A 22150-nucleotide genomic window follows, 5' to 3' on the forward strand; every position below is an offset into this window, starting at 1 on the left:
GGGTACCGATATAGGACTTTATCCTGATTCAGTTGACCCTGATTGCATGTGTTTGGGCTTGTTTGCTTGTTATTTTGATTCATGTCTGTTTAGTAGGCTTGGATTTCTGATGTGTGACTAGGTCCATGCACTTAGCCAGTATAGAGACTGCTGACCAGTTGGGGTCTGTCATTTAGGAAAGATTGTCCCGGCATCTAGGTACAGTGATCAGGTAGAAATGAGGTCTTCCCTGCTAGTTACCGTTTGTACAGTATGATCCTAATTATGTTTATATCTTGTAGCCATTGCTGAATAAATCTATTATATTTGCCTATTCTGTGTCCTGAAGTCCTGCAAGTAAATGCATGGAATATGTTCAGTGCTTCTCCATAACCCCTGCATGTTACTTTAGCAGATTAAGCATACAACACATTGGAAAGTTTACCTCACAAGATTGTTACACGATCTGAATGAAGATGACCTGGATCGAAGAATACAGTACTGAGAGGTTTTGAAACATAGTACATGACAATGAGAAAATAATTTGGTCTGATGAAGAACAATTTAGACTAAATGCTATAGTAAGGGTCCATTCACACGTCCGCAACAGTTTTACCATCCGCAAATTCTGGATCTGCAAAACACGGACACCATCCATGTGAGTTCCGCATTTTGCGATCCGCACATGGCCGGCACTATAATAGAAATTGTCTGCGGACAAGAATAGGACATGTTCTATTTTTTGGGCGGGGTTGCGGAACGGAAGTGCGGATGCGGACAGCACACTGTGTGCTGTCAGCATTTTTTGCGGTCCTATTGAAAATGAATGGGTCCGCACTCGTTCCGCGAAAATCTCGGAACGGATGCGGACCCATTTTGCGGACGTGTGAATGGACCCTAAATCATCATAATTATGTTTATTGGGCTCCAGATAATTCTCACATTCATGTGGATATACTGTAGCAGTCAATTATTAGGGTTCAATGTTTGGTGTTGGCTGTCCTCCAGGGGTTTATTTGGGAAATTATTTTTTGAAGGCACCGTCGCTGGACAAGTGTACAGTACCTTGAGCTACTTCGCACATCCCTTTTACCTGACATTTATTCCCTTTATGCGTACGAGCAATTTTATTTCCCGCAAGATACTCTACAACAACTTACCGCTACCATTTGTTGTTTATATAAATCTAGTAATATAGCTTTTATACCGATATTTTTTATGTTGAAGTGTGTGTAGCGCACCCGTGGGTGTACCTTAGAAGTGGAATAGTAGGTTCAGATCTCTCTTTGCTCTGGTGAACTCCCTTTTTCTTCCCCAATACTCAGACACAGTTTATATGAACAATGGGCCCGTTTATTTTCAACAATGTGACCCTAAACAAAATAATGGTAAGCAGTCAAACTTGCACAGAATATTACTAGTTATAAAATTACTGCAGTATTACATGCAATGCGCGGTCAAACAGCTTCTTACACAAAAATCTCAATCAATTACACTTTTCTCCACAGGGTGTCTCTATAACAAGTTTCACTGCAAATGATGAGAGTAAAACAAATGTTAGATATTGAAACCCTGTAGAAGGCTTCCAACGCTTAAATATACCCAAAGGAAACACAAATATAGTCCCAGCGTTAGCAGAAAAGAAAAAGGAAAATAGTTGGCAGCTGCATGCGTTGGGGCCCGTCTTCTCGGTTAAATATTTATAACAATGGCGGACAGTGTAACTCACTTGTGTAGGAAAATCCTTAACTGGTGTCCAAGTCCAGAACCTATGATTCCCTGCACTTTACTAAGCTATATGATTCAGAACGGGGTCCTTAGGCTCTAAGCATTTGCCTTGTGAAGATTTCAATATCAGCATGAGAAATATACATTAGGAGAGTCCACACAGTGTCTTCCAGACACACAGCTTATATCAATGCAGCTGGAGGTGAATGCAGGGTATTAGTTTGTGTTGATCTCACACTCTCCTGGATGCAATGTTCATAATACTTTAGTATGGTGTGCAGATCTGTTACCTCTGAGAGCAGAAAATGCCAGCAACTCACTACCATTTAGTCTTTCTCCTTCCAAGAAACAATCCACTCTCTCTCTGGTCCCAGTGCAGTATACAGCTTGATCTTCTGTCTGGCCAGACAATCCAGTAACTCTCTCTTGAACTGCATCCACAGCATCCTTTTCCAACCTTCCTCACACATCCAACAAAACCCTCCCCCTCAGGAACTGTCCTCTCCAAACTTGGTTCCTAGTGTGACACAGCAATCTTTTCTAAGTACACCCCTAGTGGGCATAACTGTGCACTGCAACTAATGAGGGAAAGAAAAGAAAAGGTTTAGCATTAAACATCATCATTGCACAAAAAGCTATGGGGTGTTACACTCTCCCCCCACTTAAAATGTCTTGGGTCCTCCCAAAGAATGGCTCAAATCTAACGTTTTCTTTTTTTGTTTTTGTTTTTTCGTTTAGTGTACAACTAACTGAACATTGCCACTGTAGTCAAATGGGACATTCCACCATGGAGTGTCATTAGTACACATTATTGTGGGGAGAGGGTCACCTTTGGAGCAAAGAGCAAAGGGAACATGAGCGTAGACTCCTCGATGTGCAGTGCTTACAGGTTCTTGAGTACTATTTCCCATAGTGTCATATGTGAGTCTCTGTGGAGGCCTTATCTGTCTGGGTGGCCTTAGTTCAGAGGTGTTGACTGGGGAGCATGCTTCAACAGGTGGTGCATCATTGACACACTCACACTTTGTTTCTGCAGTAGTCACGTCCTCTATTTCTGGAGTAACCTGGGAGTCACCCACACTTGAATTGACAGCAAACAAAAGGTCATTGTCCATAGTAGGCAGGGGAAAACTCTCATTTTGTTGCTCATTCAGGGCCAAAGAACCCTCCAGACGAATGCCTGTTTTGGATTGGTCAACTTGACAAGGGACGAACTCTAGAGCATTAGCATTCAGATCGCTTTCAATGGGGTTGTACATACTATCATAGAAAAGTCCATCTATACCCCACTCACTATCACTGTCTTCTTCCCCATCAAGGGGGGTCACTGGTTCTTCAGCTGACGGAGTAGTCTCTCCTTTTCTCTGCAGTCTGCTGGACCGCCTTGAATTTGATTTTCCTTGTACACGTTTGGGTTCAGAATTTATTATCCTCACAGTTTCTGCTAGGGGCATCAGGTTGTTGCGATGCCAAGTCTTAATTGGTCCTTCCTTTCCTTCAGGGCGAACCTGGTAGACTGGAATGTTTGGTAGTTGGGAGCAGATTATGTAGCGATCAGAACCCCATCGATTTGCTAATTTGTGCTTGCCTTGCAGGCCCACATTCCTCAAAAGAACTCGGTCCCCTGGCTGAAGATCATGTGCTTTCACTTTCTTGTCATAGCGAGCCTTATTCTGTTGATGTCGCAGTCCTGAAGAGATTTCAGCCAACTCATACGCTTGCTTAAGACCTTTCTTGAGTCTCTCCACATAGCTAGTGTGAGAGTTCACCGGAGTGTCATCAGCAGAGACTCCAAATGTCAGATCGACAGGGAGACGAGCCTCTCGCCCAAACATTAAAAAGTAAGGCGAGAACCCTGTGGCATCATTTTTTGTACTGTTATAGGCATGCACCACTGTTGCCACATGTCTACTCCAATGACTCTTTTTTTCAATAGACAAAGTCCCCAGCATGTCAAGTAAAGTCCTGTTGAAGCGTTCAGGCTGGGCATCCCCTTGCGGATGATATGGGGTGGTGCGACTCTTCTGCACCCCCAAAAGTGTCAGTAGTTCTTTTACAAGTTTGCTCTCAAAATCACGCCCCTGGTCAGAATGAATTCTCTTTGGTAGACCATAATGGACAAAGAACTTTTCAACAAGCAGTTTAGCCACTGTGAGAGCTTTCTGATCACGAGCAGGGAATGCCTGAGCGTATCTGGTATAATGGTCTGTCACAACCAACACGTTGCTAATTCCCCCTTCGTCAGGTTCAATACTGAGAAAGTCTATGCATACAAGTTCTAATGGTCCTCCACTCTCTAACTGTCCCAAGGGAGCAGCTCTTGTGGGCAACGTCTTTCTTTGAATACAACACAAACAGGAACGGCAATAGTCTTCTATGTCTTGCTTCATACATGGCCAGTAAAATCTGTCTCTCACGAGCCCCAAAGTTCTGTCATAACCCAGATGGCCATGTTCATCATGTAACGCACAAAGTACTGTCTCCTTGTACTTCTGGGGGAGTAATAACTGCCATTTTTCACTATTGACGGTACTTGGGGCCCTCCTGTATACAAGTCCACTTCGTATTTGCAACCGGTCCCACTCTTTGACCAACAGCCTCGCCATTGGGTGGGCATCTGTACGAAGAATGTCAACTTGGTTCTTCTCTAAGGCTGCCACTGCTAGTTTTCCTAAAGGATCTTCTTTCTGATCTCTTCTGAGATCACTGTGGCTCAAAACTGGTAATGAAGAAGCCTGCAGAGTGACTGGATTGCAAAAGGATGAAGGTAGACTTTCGGCTGGTAGAACTAGGCTCTGGGCACAACACTCACTTCTCGACTGGACTGTTGAAAATTTGCACATAGCTCTCACTCCTGGTGCAGGTATTTCTACCCATTCATTATCAGGGTGTAAATCTTCATGAGGTCTACGGGATAGACCATCAGCATCTCCATTCTGTGTGCCCGGACGATACTTCAGACTGAAATTGTAGTTGGACAGAGCAGCCATCCATCTATGTCCAGTGGCATCCAACTTTGCAGTAGTCTGTATGTAAGTCAAAGGATTATTATCTGTCTGAACTTCGAACTCAGCCCCATAAAGGTAGTCATGCAGTTTATCCACTACAGCCCATTTCAAGGCAAGAAATTCCAATTTGTGGGCTGGATAGTTCTTTTCTGTGGGGGATAGACTTCTGCTAATGAAAGCCACAGGCCTCAGCCCCTTGTCTTGCTCTTGATAGAGAACTCCTCCCAGACCTTCTCTGCTAGCATCTACATGGAGTGTATAGGGCTTAGTCGAGTCAGCATAGGCTAGCACTGGAGCATGAGTAAGACAATGTTTGAGCTCTTCAAATGCTTCATCACACTCAGAGGTCCAGCGGCCCTCAATACACTCTTTAGGCCCTCTTGATCCCCTCACTTTCTTCAACTTGAAACCTTCATCTGAGTCAGTGAGATCCACATTACTTTGAAGCAGTTGGTTTAGGGGTCGGGCTGTCTTGGCAAACCCTTGTACAAATCTTCTATAATAGCTACAGAACCCAAGAAAAGAGCGCAACTCTGTGATGGTTCGGGGCTTAGGCCAAGATGTCACTGCTTCAACTTTGCTGGGATCTGTTGCTATCCCCTCTGCAGACACCACGTGTCCGACATATGTCACTGATGGCTGGAAAAATTTGCATTTGTCTAAGGATAGTTTCAATCCTTCTTTTTCAATCCTATCCAACACTTTCCTTAGCCTTGCCTCATGCTCTTCTAAAGTTTTCCCGAAGACAATGATGTCATCCAGGTAGACAAGTACTTCAAGAAGATGCATATCTCCAACTGTTCTTTCCATGAGCCGCTGAAAAGTTGCTGGTGCGTTTGATAGGCCTTGGGGCATGTCATTGAACTCAAAGAACCCCAGAGGAGTGATGAATGCAGTCTTTTCTCTATCTGTAGGATCCATTGGAATTTGGTAGTATCCACTCCTCAGATCTAACACACTGAACCATTTGCTGCCCACCAAACAATTAAGTGCATCCTCTATCCGTGGGGTGGTGTATTGATCAGGGATGGTTCGCTGATTCAAAGTGCGGTAGTCAACGCACATGCGTATTGATCCATTTTTTTTTCTGACAACCACAATGGGGGAGGCATAAGGGCTTCTGGACTCCTGAATCACCCCAGCGGCTTTCAGTTCCATCAAGTGCTGTCGTAGGTCCTCCAAATCTCCCGGAGCAACTCTTCGTGAGCGTTCCCTGAAGGGCCGATCTTCCATCAGCCTGATGCTATGCATTGCACTCTTAGAACGACCTATGTCATATTCACCTGCAGAAAAACAGTTCTTCTTTTGCTTTAGCATCTCTTTAATTCGAACCATCCATTCTGGTGGCAAGATACCACCTCCTAAGTCAACATCTTCCAGGTTCAGTTCATCTATATTGACGTTATCACTTGGAGGCAAAGGAGTGGCAGCATATACATTTCCCAGACGGACTTGAGAGCGAAGGATAATGGGAGTGCTCCCCTTGTTCTTCAACCCCACTGACAAGGTATCATGCGGGTGCTTCAATTTGTCAGCTGGCCAGACCTCTGGTATTAACTCCAGACCAGGTGGCAATTCTATTTCGGAGCCCATCTCCGTCATGAAGTGGGAGGTAGTTGCCATTCCACACATCCTCACCTTTGCCCTTAGACAAGTTATTCTTCCTGGTTGAATGACATGTTCTCTTCCGGAAGGGGACCAAACATGCCCAATCTCTTCTTTTGGGTTGATCTTCTCCTTTTTCAAAGCATAGTACACTGGTTTTAAGAATGGGTGAAGTGAAAGACAATTCTCAGCCAACTGTGGTCTCAACAATCTCCGAATAAAATCTGTATTTGTCCCAACCAACATGGCAGCTTCTCCCTTCTCTTTAGGTCTTGGGCACACAACAGCTAGAGTGTTAACTTCTTCGCTGATCCCCACCACTGAGGTAGGGAACTCTAACTTGAGTGAGACGTAGCCATCATATGGGAACTTTGTGTCGCTCAGACCCCAAATCTCCAGATCTTCCAGTCTTTGAAGCGGCAAGTGTTTCAGTTGCTTCTGATAAAAGTCTCTGAATAAAATAGTAACCTGAGCCCCAGTGTCCAACAAAGCTTTGCTATAGATTCCTTCTATTTTAATTGGCACTAGAGGGGACGGCCCAATTAGACCAGCTGGCAGCTTCTCATTCCTTGTTCTTTCCACTGCCTTACAGTCGGCATGCTGATGAGCGGTAGATGGTAGTCCTAAAACTTTTGCTCTCTCCTTCAAAGAATCAGGCCGTGTTAGTCTTCTGTCATCTGAAATGTAAATGGGCGAAGAATTCGAGGCAGGGGTTCTTTCCTTCATGGTGTTATTTATGGAGCGCTTTAAACTTGGGCACACAGTTGGCTCCTTCACTGAGGCCCTCTGAAGTTTCCCTGCGTCGAGTTCGCCAAAAACATTTCATTTACTCTCCTTAGATTCTCAGGATTCGGACATCTCCGTCTCATGTGTCCTGTCTCTCCACATCGGTAACAGAATCCAACAAATGCTCTTGATCTGACTGCATTCAATTCTCTTCTGACTGCCATACCTGTGGATGCTGCCTCTGTTTGCTTCTCTTCTGCTAGTGTCTTGACTGTCTTCTGTAGCCCCTCTACTGTCTTGACAATCTGTGTTATTGCATCTGCTAATGTGGCCACTTGTGACTGTATCTGTGATGCTTCGGAACTAGAGGCGCTGTGAACCATTGCTCCTGTTTGTACCTGAGAGGAGCTCCTCTCTTCCAATACAGCTTCTTCCTCTCTGACAGCTTTCACCAACTGATGATACATTAAAGGTGTCTGGTTTGTTTGTGCCCGCATTTTTATCATGATGGGATCTAGAGGCAATGCACCCTGAAATATCTGCTGAACTCTTTTCTGATCTACTTGGTCTGAGTTTATCCCCTTCTTGAGCAATAGTTGATGAAGAATTCGATCCAACCGCCTAATATACTGGGACAATTTCTCCCCCTCCGTCTGATAGGTATGCGTGAACTTATATTGAAGCTCCTCCACTGTCTCAGTTCGCCCAAAAACATCTTGTAAAGCGTTCAAGTAGTCTCTAGCAGAGCAGGCCCTTTTGCTCAGTCTTAGATTTCTGATCACTTCTGCGGCTGCCCCTTTGAGACTTTCGGCAACTCGCTGTTTCTTAACAGCTTCCGACACATTCCATTCTTCTATTACTTGAAGCACTTGATCCAGCCAGGGTTCAAACTCCTCCTCCCCATTTGGTGTGGGCTGAGTCCCTGAGAAGAACTTTAACTTGCGGTATTCAGATGCCAAAGATTTCTGGCCCAGAGTCGCACATTTACTCATTACTTCGGTCAGTGCTTGTACTAACCCAGAGGTGGTGACCATGTCATTTGCATCTACTGACTTGTTTCCAGGCAAAAACTCTGGTCGAACCAATCTAGCTTTGAGTCCCTCTTTCCCAAATTCAAAGTCCTCAGGGAAATCTAACGCTGACACTGGTGTCTCCCACTCAAACAGAACATTGGTCCTCTCCTCTTCTGTGTCCCTATTTACTTTGATATCTCTAATTAAACAATGTTCTCCTGGGATAATCTTTTCCATCAAATCATAAAGCTGACGGCGGGACATTTCAGTACTGGGGACTATTAATGCAAGTGCTTTGTCTAAGTCCACTCTACAAGTCTGACACCACTCAGTGACTAACTTTGAATCCATTTTGTTGTCTTTACTGTGCTTAAAAAAAAAAAAGGGAAACAGAGTTATGGTCTGAAATGGAATCCCGGACGAGCCCCCAAATGTAGCGCACCCGTGGGTGTACCTTAGAAGTGGAATAGTAGGTTCAGATCTCTCTTTGCTCTGGTGAACTCCCTTTTTCTTCCCCAATACTCAGACACAGTTTATATGAACAATGGGCCCGTTTATTTTCAACAATGTGACCCTAAACAAAATAATGGTAAGCAGTCAAACTTGCACAGAATATTACTAGTTATAAAATTACTGCAGTATTACATGCAATGCGCGGTCAAACAGCTTCTTACACAAAAATCTCAATCAATTACACTTTTCTCCACAGGGTGTCTCTATAACAAGTTTCACTGCAAATGATGAGAGTAAAACAAATGTTAGATATTGAAACCCTGTAGAAGGCTTCCAACGCTTAAATATACCCAAAGGAAACACAAATATAGTCCCAGCGTTAGCAGAAAAGAAAAAGGAAAATAGTTGGCAGCTGCATGCGTTGGGGCCCGTCTTCTCGGTTAAATATTTATAACAATGGCGGACAGTGTAACTCACTTGTGTAGGAAAATCCTTAACTGGTGTCCAAGTCCAGAACCTATGATTCCCTGCACTTTACTAAGCTATATGATTCAGAACGGGGTCCTTAGGCTCTAAGCATTTGCCTTGTGAAGATTTCAATATCAGCATGAGAAATATACATTAGGAGAGTCCACACAGTGTCTTCCAGACACACAGCTTATATCAATGCAGCTGGAGGTGAATGCAGGGTATTAGTTTGTGTTGATCTCACACTCTCCTGGATGCAATGTTCATAATACTTTAGTATGGTGTGCAGATCTGTTACCTCTGAGAGCAGAAAATGCCAGCAACTCACTACCATTTAGTCTTTCTCCTTCCAAGAAACAATCCACTCTCTCTCTGGTCCCAGTGCAGTATACAGCTTGATCTTCTGTCTGGCCAGACAATCCAGTAACTCTCTCTTGAACTGCATCCACAGCATCCTTTTCCAACCTTCCTCACACATCCAACAAAACCCTCCCCCTCAGGAACTGTCCTCTCCAAACTTGGTTCCTAGTGTGACACAGCAATCTTTTCTAAGTACACCCCTAGTGGGCATAACTGTGCACTGCAACTAATGAGGGAAAGAAAAGAAAAGGTTTAGCATTAAACATCATCATTGCACAAAAAGCTATGGGGTGTTACATGTGTATACAATTTTTGGGACCCTCTGTATTTAACAATAAGTACGTCATCAGTATCCAATCAGTGGGGGTCCGACACCGCCGATCAGCTGTTTGATAAGGCAATACCACAACCTTCTCAGCTTTTCCTAGGCCAGTGAATACACGTTCATCGATCACATGTCCTAGGCACAGCTCAGCCCCTTAGAAGTGAATGGGGCTGAACGCGATACCAAGCACAGCCGCTGTACTATGTCCGGTGCTGTGTTTGGTAAGCTGCGGGAGAGCCGCAGCACTTACAGTAGCACCGCTGCCGTCTCAAACAGTTGGTTGGCAAAGGTCCCAGGTGTCGGACCCCCACCGATCAGATACTGTGGATAGGTCATCAGTATAAAAATCTAAAAAAATTAGCTTTAACTACTAAAGCCTTCCCTTTAGGCCTCATGCAAAGGACCATATGTGTTTTGCAATCTGCAAAACAAGGATCCAGAAAACAAGGCTGGGTGCTGCACCATTTTCTTTTTCCTTTCTATAGAAATCTCCTATCCTTGTCTGCAAAACTCCAAGTATAGGACATGTTCTATTTTTTGCGGGACTGCAGCATGGACATATGGACTAAAATACAGTTGAACAAAAATACAGTTGTGTGAATGAGGCCTTGAACTGTCGGGCTCTGAGCACTCCTCGATATAGGCTCATATCATATCACCGGGGGAGTGTGGCTGACAGCTTCCCTGTCTATGGGATCACCAGGTCATGCAAACGTAGTACTTACCCTCCGTGGACTTACTGACTTACAATGGATGAGAGACCCTGATATATAAAAGCTTTTAAACATCCTTACAAATATTTGCAAATTGGACTTAACGAGTACTGAGCCATCATATCCTTTGATGAACTTGTGCTTATGTACTGTACATCTGTCAATGTTTTATTCAGAAATCCTTGAAAGCATCTCCACTTAAAATAAATGTCACATTTTGACAGTCCCTTTTAAACTCCATCAATACTGCATTCAGCATCTCAATTGATTTATGCGCTGTGTATAATAGCTGACATTTTCACACAATTACGGATTGGCTAATGCTATCTGACATTTACCAGATGTATAATACCAAGATATTTGGTCTTAGAATCATTTCTCAGACTAGACCTAAAAGTCAGTAAAAAAAAAAAAAAATGTAAGTAAAAAATAGATTTATTAGCCTCATCCTCTCCTTTATGATTCGGCATCTTTTTGTGAATGCATGTGCATGCTTGTGTATATTTTATTTTCGTACCTAATAACTAAAGATAATCAAATCGATTCTACATGAATCAAATTTGTTACAAATTAGCCGAAAGATTCTAATTTAAAGGTGCAGGGGTTTTATATTGATGATATATCCTCAGGTTAGGTCATCAATCTGATTGGTGGGGGTCCGTCACCAGGGTTGAAGAGGAGGTGACGCTCCATGTGAGCATTGCTTCCTCTTCATTACTCTGCCTGTCTTCAAGTGAATGGAGCGAGTGCTTGTAATTACACTCACTTCTGACATGACGGGCAGTGTAATGAAGAGGAAGCAGTGGTCCCATGGAGCGCCACCTCCTCTTTAAACAGTTGATCAGCGGGGGTGCTGGGTGTATGACCCCTGCTGATCAGATATTAATAACCTATCCTGAGGATAGGTCATCAATATAAACCCCCTACACAACCCCATTAAGCAAACTTCTCGATTGGACCAAATGTGTGACCACAAGTATGAGATATAGCAAAAGTGATGGTAAGGCATGACTATCTCCTTCGGGATTTAATTACTTTTGAAAGTATGTTGACTGTTTGATATTCTTCATTCCTTGCCATCTGAAATATGTGGGATACATAATTAGAAAACTTAAAACTCTCATCTCAGAACATATGGCAGGCAGTGTCAATCCTAATTACCTTAACAAATCTGGAGCTGTGAAACATTTTGCCTCACACCAAGGAGAAGATTTGACAACATTTAGTTTCTGTGGTGTAGAAAGAGTGAGGAGACCCCCTAGGGGAGGTGAACTAAGGAAAATCCTACTACGTAAAAAGGTATTTTGAATAATGCAATTGCACAGGAAATACCGGTCAGATCTTAACTACAACTCTGATTTGTTGTATCAGAATTTTATCTATCCTGTGGTGTACTACCCATGTTTCCCCGAAAATAAGACATACCCATAAAATAAGCCATAGAAGGATTTCTAAGCATTTGCCCAATATAAGCCATACCCCGAAAATAAGACAGTGATAGGCGTGGACATGCAACGTACCGGCGCGGAGCGGTAAAGAAGACGGGCAGCCCTTCTCATCTGCCCCATCGTGACATCTCGGAGGTGACCGGAGAGGTGCGGGCATCCCCATCAACAAGGTTGGCTCCCCCTGTCAGGTCCCGGTCGTTCTGTGCGTGCTGCTAACTGAGGCATAGAGGGAGACATAGAAAGTGAAAGTAAAAGTCTTCTTAGTGAAGTGAGGAGCAGGACGCTCTGCTTTTGGTATTGTGTGTCCTCAGGGGAAAGAAGTAAAGCTGTGGCTGCCGTTTTACTTAGCACTGTGGGTCTCTCTCCCCCAGCACCAACCAGCAACAGTCTGTGGGTATCTCACACAAACACCAGGGGATAGGGGAAAAGCTTTAGCTTTTGTAGATTGTTGTACCATACGTAATAAAAATAAGACATCCCCTGAAAATAAGCCATAGTGTGTCTTATTTTCGGGGAAACAAGATTATATACATAATTCTATTTATTTCCGTAAAGTGTGCAACATTTTATCAGTGATACATTATACTGGTTCTGAGTCCACAGTTACATTGCTACATTTTCCCAGTTTAGTTAGTTTTTGGATAGAGATAAGCAAACCAGTTGAGATTTCTGTCGTGTCCGGTTCTCCAAATTCTTGAAAAAGTTTGGTTCGGACCAAACCAAAGTTGCTCCAATTGCCCTGAAAGTTGGTATATAACCCCCTCTAGCCTCCTAGGACTCATCATTTTTAGAAAAACTTGTTATCTCTTTTCTATGTTTTACGATTTTTTTTACCTCCCCTCCCCAAGCTTTGGAATGCAATGACCGCAATAGTAAATGATGTCTGAGTGACACTGATATACTTAGCTATGGGTAAAAGCACTTTTGACAGCGTTAACATAAAGCATGTTTAGAAAGACATGTCTCGCGCTTTTTCATATTCCAAAGCGTTCTAAATTGTCCATGATTGGGGGCAGATGATGTTTCAACACACATGGTGTTATGGGATAAAAAAAAGCAAAAAAAAAAAAGAAAAAACAGTAGCTTGGGGCAATGTCATGGTTGGCAAGTGGCATTACTGGCATGATGCAGGGCGCAGCATGCAGCAACCATACAAAACATGATGGTAGGTAGGCAGAAAGACAGCAAGAGTGGCAAGATGGGGCACCGGCAGCAAGGCGAGGTCTATTGATCACATTCAGCCTGCCAGACTGTGAGAAAATGTATTTATTGATGCAGAAATCATGTATGTTTATGCTGAACCTTAAACAATTTTAACCCCTCCTCCCAATGATTATTATTTTAAAATTTTAACCGTGTGGAAAGTGAGTACAAAGAAAATGACAATTCAGGCATTAGTGCTAGTGATGGACGAACATCGGCCGGTTCAAATATTCGCGAAACAGCACGTTCGCAGCGGACCCCATTGACTTTAATGGCAGGCGAACCTGAAAAACCTTCAGGTCATATTTGCAGCCACCAAATACTTAGTAGAAGTGCACAAATAGTCCCACAAAATGGACAGTGACAAACCAGAGGGAGATCAATGGCAAAAATTCTCACAAAAAATATGTATTTTAATCAGGGACCATTTTTATGCGTCTTAAAGGGAAACTCTCAAAAATGTGCCCTGCTGGAGCCTAGAAAAAATTTATTTTAGGCCATGGGAGTACAGGCCCCAAAAATTAGCCCTGCGATTTTGCATGTTCTACCACTTAGAAATCATGGAGGGGTCTGAAATTCAGATTGTAGGTGTATTCTTACTCTGAGAGACAGAATAAAAATAAAAAAAATCAGGAAATCACATTGTATGATTTTTAAGGAATTTATTTGTCTTGCACTGCTGAACATAAGTATTCGAACACCTGAGAAACAGCAAGAATTCTGTCTCTCAAAGACCTGTTACTGTGCCTTTTAAAAGTCCACCTCTAATCCACTCATTAATCTAACTTAGTAGCACCTGTCTGAGCTTTGTAAAGACCCCTGTCCACCCCACAGTCAGTCAGACGCCAACTACTACCATGGGCAAGACCAAAGACCTGTCAAAAGACACCACAGACAAAATTGAGGACCTCCACAAGGCTGGAAAGGGCTACGGGGCAATTGCCAAGCAGCTTGGTGAAAATAGATTAACTGTTGAAGCAATTGTTAGAAAATGGAAGAGGCTAAAGACGACTGTCAGTCTCCCTCGGACTGGGGCTCCATGTAAGATCTCACCTCGTAGGTTATCACTGATGATAAGAAAGGTGAGGAATCAGCCCAGAACTACAAGGGAGGAGCGGGACAATAATATGAAGAGAGCTGGGACCACAGTTTCAAAGGTCACTGTCAGTAGAACACGACGCCATCATGGTTTCAAATCATGCATTGCACGGAAGGTTCCCCTGCTCAAATCATTACAGGCCCGTCTGAAGTTTGCCAATGACAAACTGGATGATCCAGAGGAGGCATGGGAGAAAATCATGTTGTCAGATGAGACCAAAGTAGAACTTTTGGTCTAAACTTCACTCATCGTGTTTGGACGAAAAAGAAGGATGGGTTGCATCCCAAGAAAACCATCCCTACTGTGAAGCATGGGGGTGGTAACATCATGCTTTGGGGGTGCTTTTCTGCGAAGGGGACAGGATGACTGCACTGTATTAGGTAGAGGATGAGTGGAGCAATTTATTGTGAGATTTTGAGCAACAACCTCCTTCTCTCAGTCAGAGCATTGAAGATGGGTTGTGGCTGGGTCTTCCAACATGACAACGACCCGAAGCACACAGCCAGGATAACCAAGGAGTGGCTCCGTAAGAAGCATATCAAGGTTCTGGAGTGGCCTAGCCAATCTCCAGACCTAAATCCAATAGAACATCTTTGGAGGGAGCTGAAACTCTGTGTTGCTCAGCGACAGCCCCGAAACCTGACAGATCTAGAGGAGATGTGTGTGGAGGAGTGGGCCAAAATCCCTGTTGCAGTGTGTGCAAATCTGGTGGTGAAGAACTAAAGGAAACGTTTGACCTCTGTAATTGAAAACAAAAGCTTCTGTACCAAATATTAACACTGATTTTCTTAGGTGTTTAAATACTTATGTTCAGCAGTGCAAGACAAATAAATTCTTTAAAAATCATACAATATGATTTCCTGATTTTTTTTTTTTTTATTCTGTCTCAGATGTCTCTCTACAATGTGAAATTCAGACCCCTCCATGATTTCTAAGTGAGAGTACTTGCAAATACTTCTATTCCTCACTGTACATAAGACAAGGACCATTCTTTGTTCTGGGTAGTTGCGGAGGATATGTGTGGGCTGGCATGAGGAAATTTTATTACACGTGGTCGTCTCAGGTGTAGAATTCCTCCGAGATCCATGCCTCATTCATTTTTAGAAATGTGAGGTAGTCCACACTGTCATGAGCTAGGCAAGTGTGCTTATCCCTCACGATCACCCCTGCTGCACTGAACGTCCTTTCGGACAGGACACTTGACGAGGGGAAAGCCAAGAGTTCCATGGCAAATTGAGCCAGCTCTGGCCACAGTTCAAGCCTGTACACCCAGTAGTCAAGGGGTTCCTCGCTTCTCAAAGCGTCCACAACGGCCGTTAACCCGATGTAGTCAGACACCTGTCGGTCTAGGCGTTCCCTGAGGCTGGATCCGGAGGGTGGCTGTCGATGGGTTGGCTGCAAGAATGATCTCATATCCGAAGTGACCAACACATCTTGAAACCGCCCTCTTCTTGCAGGCGCGGTAGGATTGGTACCCGCACCTGTTTCGCGGTGGGTGGAAATTCCTCTGCAAGCGCCCGTAACAGCAGAATGCAGCATCTCTCGCAGCAAGGCCTGGAAATGCTGCATTCTGACAGCCCTCTGTGATGCTGGTAACATGTCCGCCATTTTGTGTTTGAACCGGGGGTCTAAGTATGTTGCCACCCAGTACTGGTCTTTGCTCTTTATGCTTTTTATACGGCAGTCCCTCTTCAAAAAACTGGAGCATGAAGGCCCCCATTTGCACTAAATTGGAAGCGGTGGAGTGCCCTGGTTCCTGCTTATCGCCCAGGAGAATGTCGTCCTCAGTCTCCTCCCCCCAGCCACGGACAACAACAGGGATCCCCGAAAAGTTTAAAGTCCCCCTCAAAGCCTGCTCTTCTTGCTCCTCCTCCTCCTCCTCCCCCCAGCCACTATTTTACTTTGACTCCTCTTCAGACTCCTGCTGACTTGTCTCAGATGGAGTAGCCCTCCCTGGGAATTCATTCAGCATTGCGACTACCTCATCTTCCTGCTCCTGCTCCTTGACGGCATGATCAATGACACGACGCCACGCATGCTCCACAAAGAAGGCGTAAGCTACGATGTCACTGATGGTGCCCTGGCTGTGACTGACCAGTTTGGTGATCTCATCAAATGGCCGCAGCAGTCTGCAAGCATCGCGCATGAGCAGCCACTGGCGTGGAAAAAAGAAAAAGGATCCCTTTCCTGAGTTTAAAAAATAAATGGATGCACTTTTTGTGAAAGGTATTATTGACAAAAAGGAATTAGGCTTTTTAAAAATTGGGTATTCAAGGACACCGGTAATATACCACTTGCCAAAGATCCACAAACGGCTAGTGGATCCTCCCAGGAGGCCAATTGTTTCGGGCCTCCAATCTTTGACAAGTGGTATCAGTGAATATGTTGACTATTTTCTGCAAAGATATGTGGGTAAAACAGCATCTTACCTTAAAGATACGGGTATGGTCCTGAATATCATCAAGGAGATTGGGGAAATCCATACCGATCTATGGCTAGCGACTGCTGACTTATCCTCCCTCTATACAGTCATTCCCAAAGATCTGGGACTGAAGGCGATTCGGGTTTATCTAGAGGAGGATGTGTATGCCACCGCTGCAGAGGGAATTCATTTTGAATTGCCTAGATTTCTGTCTTAGTAAGAACTACTTTTGGTTTGATGGTGCGTTTTATCTTCAGCTGACCGGAATGGCGATGCGGGCCAAATGCGCCCCCAGTTTCGCTAATCTGTATATGGCTACTTGGGAAAAGTTAGCGATTGACCCCCTTTAAAAACAGTCCAAGAAGGAGGCACGTTGATTTTGTGGAAGCGCTTTATCGATGATTGCCTGATTATGTGGGAAGGTGAACGCTGGGGCTTGGAAAAATTTATGAGACTACAGGGAACAAAGTAGGGTGCTTCAGAAGAGGTTTGAAGAGAAGGGATATAACCCCGAGGCTTTGGAGAAGATCAGGAAAGAACTGGAAAAATGGGATGGGGGGGTTAAAAATTCCAATAGAAGGAAGGAACTAGAGAAGAAGAATAAAATGTTGGACTTTAAATTTACCTTGCAGAAAAACTGGTTCATTTTAAAAAATGACTCAGTGCTGGGACAGGTTATCCCCGAGCAGCCGAGAGTATTGTATAAAAGAGCACCAAACCTGTGAGATGCATTGGTACATAGCTGCATAGTGAAAAACAAAAAAACAAGTAGGGACCAGTTCACTTGGTGCGGTTTCTGCGGTGCTTGCAGAAACCGCACCAGAGAGGACAAGAAGAAAAGAAACCAGCAGGAAATTGTATCGAAAGGAGGGCAGATACATAAGATCAAAGGTGAAATGTTGTGTGAGACGATAGGGGTTGTCTACATGCTGGAGTGCCCTTGTGGGCTCCAGTATGTGGGCAGAACCCTTCGTAAACTGAAAACCCGACTGCAGGAGCATATAGGGAATATTAGGAAAGGTAAAGAGGATCACAGTGTTCCACTACACTTCAAGCTTGCGCATGGAAAAAATCCGGCGGGCTTGAGGTTTAGTGGTTTGGAAAAGGTGGAGAGGAACTGGAGAGGAGGGGATCCTGTTGCCAACATCAACCGCAAGGAAGTTGGATGGATATACAGATTGGGGACCTTGAAACCAGCAGGGTTAAATGCTGAGTTTGATCTAAAGCCGTGCTTAGTGGAATGAGGAAGAGTTGCTAGCGGGGAAGGAAGGGGGGGGGGGGGGCTGTATTGCTGCCGTCACTGACCTGTTTAGGATTATTATGCAAGGTAATAGCCGAGTTCTCTTTGAACTGTTGTCTAGAAAAATCGAGTTGCAAGTGGGGGAGAGGTGTATTGCCGCTGTCATTGGATACCTGTGCCCGCGTATTGTGAATGAATAGAATAAAGTGGGCTGTGATTGGTTTGAGGAAACCATGTGATCGGAGTGTCACCATGTGACTTTTTTATGAATAGAAAATAGAGGGTTATTTGTTATGTGTTAATTATACGGTCTGTAAAGTAGGAAAAGCATTTTAATTTTGTGTTAGAATACTGCTGGCCCTTGCGGGCTTCAGAAAACTTTGTATATTCTTTATGGCTTGAGTTCGGATAAGTGTCCAATATAAAAAAGGAAAAAGTTTTGTATCAATGGGCGGTCCAATGAAGAGATCTTGGTCTAATAAATACCGCACCTGTGAGAGAGTAAACCATCGCCCCTGACAAAGCTGGACTGGCGAAACCCGGGTCGGGTGGACTTTTGATGAAAGCATATTGATTTTAAAGCTGAAATTTTATGTCCTTTTGTAAGTAGAATAAAACCTGCTGATTGCGAAGTAATGGCATACAAAGATCATAGAGTTGATAAGTTTACCTACCAGTGGGAGCTGTGGTTGTTGTCCATGCCCAAGCCCTCAAGTCAACCATATGACCTGTCATTATAGTACTATCTGAACACATTATAACTGTAAAGTTTTTTACCAAGGCAACATTTATTTTTCCTGTTACTTTGATATTTGTTTTTGTGTATTCATATAATTAATGCTACATTTATTGTACCGCCATCTGTAACTTTCTATGTAAAGTATAGACTACCTACAATGAAACAGATGGTGTTAATGTCATGATATGATCTTGTTGAAAAATTTCAATAAAAATGATTGAAATAGAAAAAAAAAAATGCTGATTGCGGAATTACCTGGTGGAACGTCACTATTTGTGTTATAACTTCCCTCTAGGGTGCAGGTGTACGTGAGTGCACCAGCCTCTGGTAACCGATTGGCTACAAAGTGAAACACCTGCGCATTTGGAATAAGAATCTGGGATTGGAACCCTACACTCATAGGCAGCCAATCAACATTTATTGGAACTTTGTGAAGTGAACTTTACCCACGTCGCTTGGTGGATCTGCAGCGCCGATAAGTAACCACAAAGATTAGAGACTGCTTGTATATTAAGTGGTAAAAAGAAACCAAGCTCCCCAGAACCTGTCCTTCTGCAGAGTTTGTACAGGTAGTCGTTAACGGCACTTTGCTGCTGGAGCAGCCTATCAAGCATATACAAGGTGGAGTTCCAACACGTCGGGCTGTCACAAATTAGATGTATGACGGGCAGGTGGTGTCGCTGCTGAACATCAGCAAGGCGAGCCATGGCTGTGTAAGATCTTCTAAAATGGCCAGAGATTTTCCTGGCATGTCACAAGACGTCCTGGACCCCGTGGTATTTGACAATGAATCACTGCATGACTAAGTTCAGGATGTGTGCCATGCATGGCACGCATGTCATTTTCGGCTGTTTCAGTGCGCTCAGGAGATTGCCACCATTGTCACACTTTACCAACTGTCAAATTGAGAGGGGTTAGCCACTGATTGGCCTGTGACCACAGAGCTGAAAGCAGTGCAGGACCGGTGTGGCTCTTGGCTTCCAGGCTCAACAGCCACAGCACAGCATGGCAACGTCTCACCTGGCACGTCGAATAGGGGAGCTTGGAAGTGCAGCGGAAGAGGCAGTAGCAGTGGAAAAGGAAGAGTCAGCCGAGGAGGAGACGGAGGATGGAGTAGGAGGAGGAGAAGAAGAGGCAGGCCTGTATGCAATCCGTGGCGGTAACACCAAATTCACACAGGTGCTACGGGTTACATGCTTGACGGCCATCAGAAGGTTCACCCAGTGGGCAGTTATGTACCTTCCCTGCCCGTGATTGCTAGAGCACGTGTCTGTGGTCAGATGTATCTTGGCACCGACACTGTGTGCCAGAGATATATTCACTTTCCTCTGAACGTGGCCATATAGCTCTGGGATTCCCTTCTGGGAGAAATATTTCCTTCCGGAGACTTTCCATTGCGGTGTGTCAATGGCCACAAATTTTCTAAAGGCCTCTGAGTCCACCAGTTTATATGGCAGTAGTTGGCGGGCTAGCAGTTCTGACAAGCCAGCGGTCAGCCATTGAGCAAGAGTGTTATCTGGCGTCATCAACTTTTTACGCTCCAACATCTGGGGCATGGAAGCCTGCCTTCTGCCAGATGAACGCGACGACGACATGGTAGAAGGTGGAGTGGAGGACAAATGGAAGGAGAGAGGAGAAAGAGAAGGAGAAGAGGTAGAACGTGGAGCGCCGGGAGTGTGGCTTTGCGGGTTCTACAGCGTTGCTCCCACTGGGCTCGGTGATGGGATGCCAGGTGCCTTCTTAAGGTGGTTGTCCCTATGTAATTGTTGGGCTTACCGCGACTTATGCGTTGACAGCACAGGCTGCAGATGGCAACACTATTGTCAGCAGCTGACACATTAAAAAAAGCCCACACTGCGAAGCCATGTGCCAGCATCCTGGGAGCGCAAGATGTGACTGTGCATGGTGGATGACTCGCTCCAGATACATTTGCAGTCTGCTTTTTTCCTCCTGTGCACTGCAAGTTCTGCCTGCTTCTCCTCCTTCTCTCTATCTGCTGCTCCATCTCTCCCTCTGCACTCTCCTCCTCTTACTCTCTTGTGGGCACCCACGTAACGTCTATCGACACGTAATCCTCATCACCTTCACCATCACTGACATTAGAGATCTCAGAGTAGACAGCGACAACGGGGACAACCCTCCTTGGGCTGATCTGGGTTCTGTCGTCAGACCGCTGGGTGGCGGCCATTGCTACCTCCTCTTCCTCATCCAATGCCAAGAATGGCTGCGCATCGGTAAGGTCTGGGAATGGATGTAAAAATAATTTCGTTGACTCGAGCGGAGGGGCTATGGTGGTGGTGGTGGTGGTGTCTTTGGGGTGCAAACAGCAGAGAGTGAGGAGGGTGCAGATACAGAGGATGAGGAGGGTGCAGAAGCGGAAGGCTGAGTGTGCCACTCAACCAAATATGGTCAGTCCTTTGACGTAATCACACGCACTTTTTCCAACTTCCCATTTAGGCTCTGGCCTGGTGCACCTGCCCGACCCCTACCACCCCTGCGGAACAGCCTGCCTCTTCCTCTGCCTTTCATTTTCAAAATGACCCTGTGCCAAAGTCCCTAGAGAAGAGCAGTATTTGTGGAAGCAGGTATATCGCAGGCCTCTATCAGTATTTGGTGGAAGCCGGTATATCAAACACCTTAATCAGTATTTTGTGGAAGCAGGTGTATCGCAGGCCTCAATAAATAGTTGGTGGAAGCATGTATATCGCACCCCTCAATCTGTACTTTGTGGAAGCAGGTATATCACAGACCTCAATCAATAGTTGGTGGAAGCATGTATATCGCACCCCTCAATCTGTACTTTGTGGAAGCAGGTATATCAAACCCCTTTATTCAATATTTTGTGGAAGCAGGTATATTGCACCCCTTAATCAGTATTTTGTGGAAGCAGGTATATAGAACCGCTTAATTAGTATTTTGTGGAAGCAGGGGTATCGCAGGCCTCAATCAATATTCGGTGGAAGCAGATATATCAATCCCCTTAATCAGTACTTTGTGGAAGCAGGTATATAACACCCTTCAATTAGTATTTTGTGGAAGCAGGAATATAGAACCCCTTAATCAATATTTTGTGAAAGCAGGTATATCGCACCCCGCAATCAGTATTTTGTAGAAGCAGGTATATAAAAACCCCTTAATCAGTATTTTGTGGAAGCAGCTATATCGCACCCCTCAATCAGTATTTTGTGGAAGCAGGTATATCGCAGGCCTCAATCAATATTTAGTTGAAGCAGTTATATCAAACCCCTTAATCAGTATTTTGTGGAAGCAGGTTGTTTGCTCAATCAGTATATCACACCCGTTGCAAATAGTTGTTCCAATAGCGCTTGTCCCTCTATATACCTGCGGTATCGCAGCAGAACCGCACACAACTGCTGCACAATACAAATGCACTATAATATATTTTCTATGTTAGAAAGTATATTATAGGTATATCACACCCCCCAATCAGTTTTTTGGGGGAAACAGCTATATCATATCAGTTGCAATTAGTAATTCTAATAGTGTATAGTCCCTCTATATAGCTGCGGTATCGCAGTAGAACAGCATTCAACTGCTGCACAATACAAATGCACCATAATATACTTTCTATGTTAGAAAGTATATTATAATTATGGTCGT

Source organism: Bufo bufo, chromosome 6 (genome assembly GCF_905171765.1).
Source record: "Bufo bufo chromosome 6, aBufBuf1.1, whole genome shotgun sequence".
Lineage (NCBI taxonomy): Eukaryota > Metazoa > Chordata > Amphibia > Anura > Bufonidae > Bufo > Bufo bufo.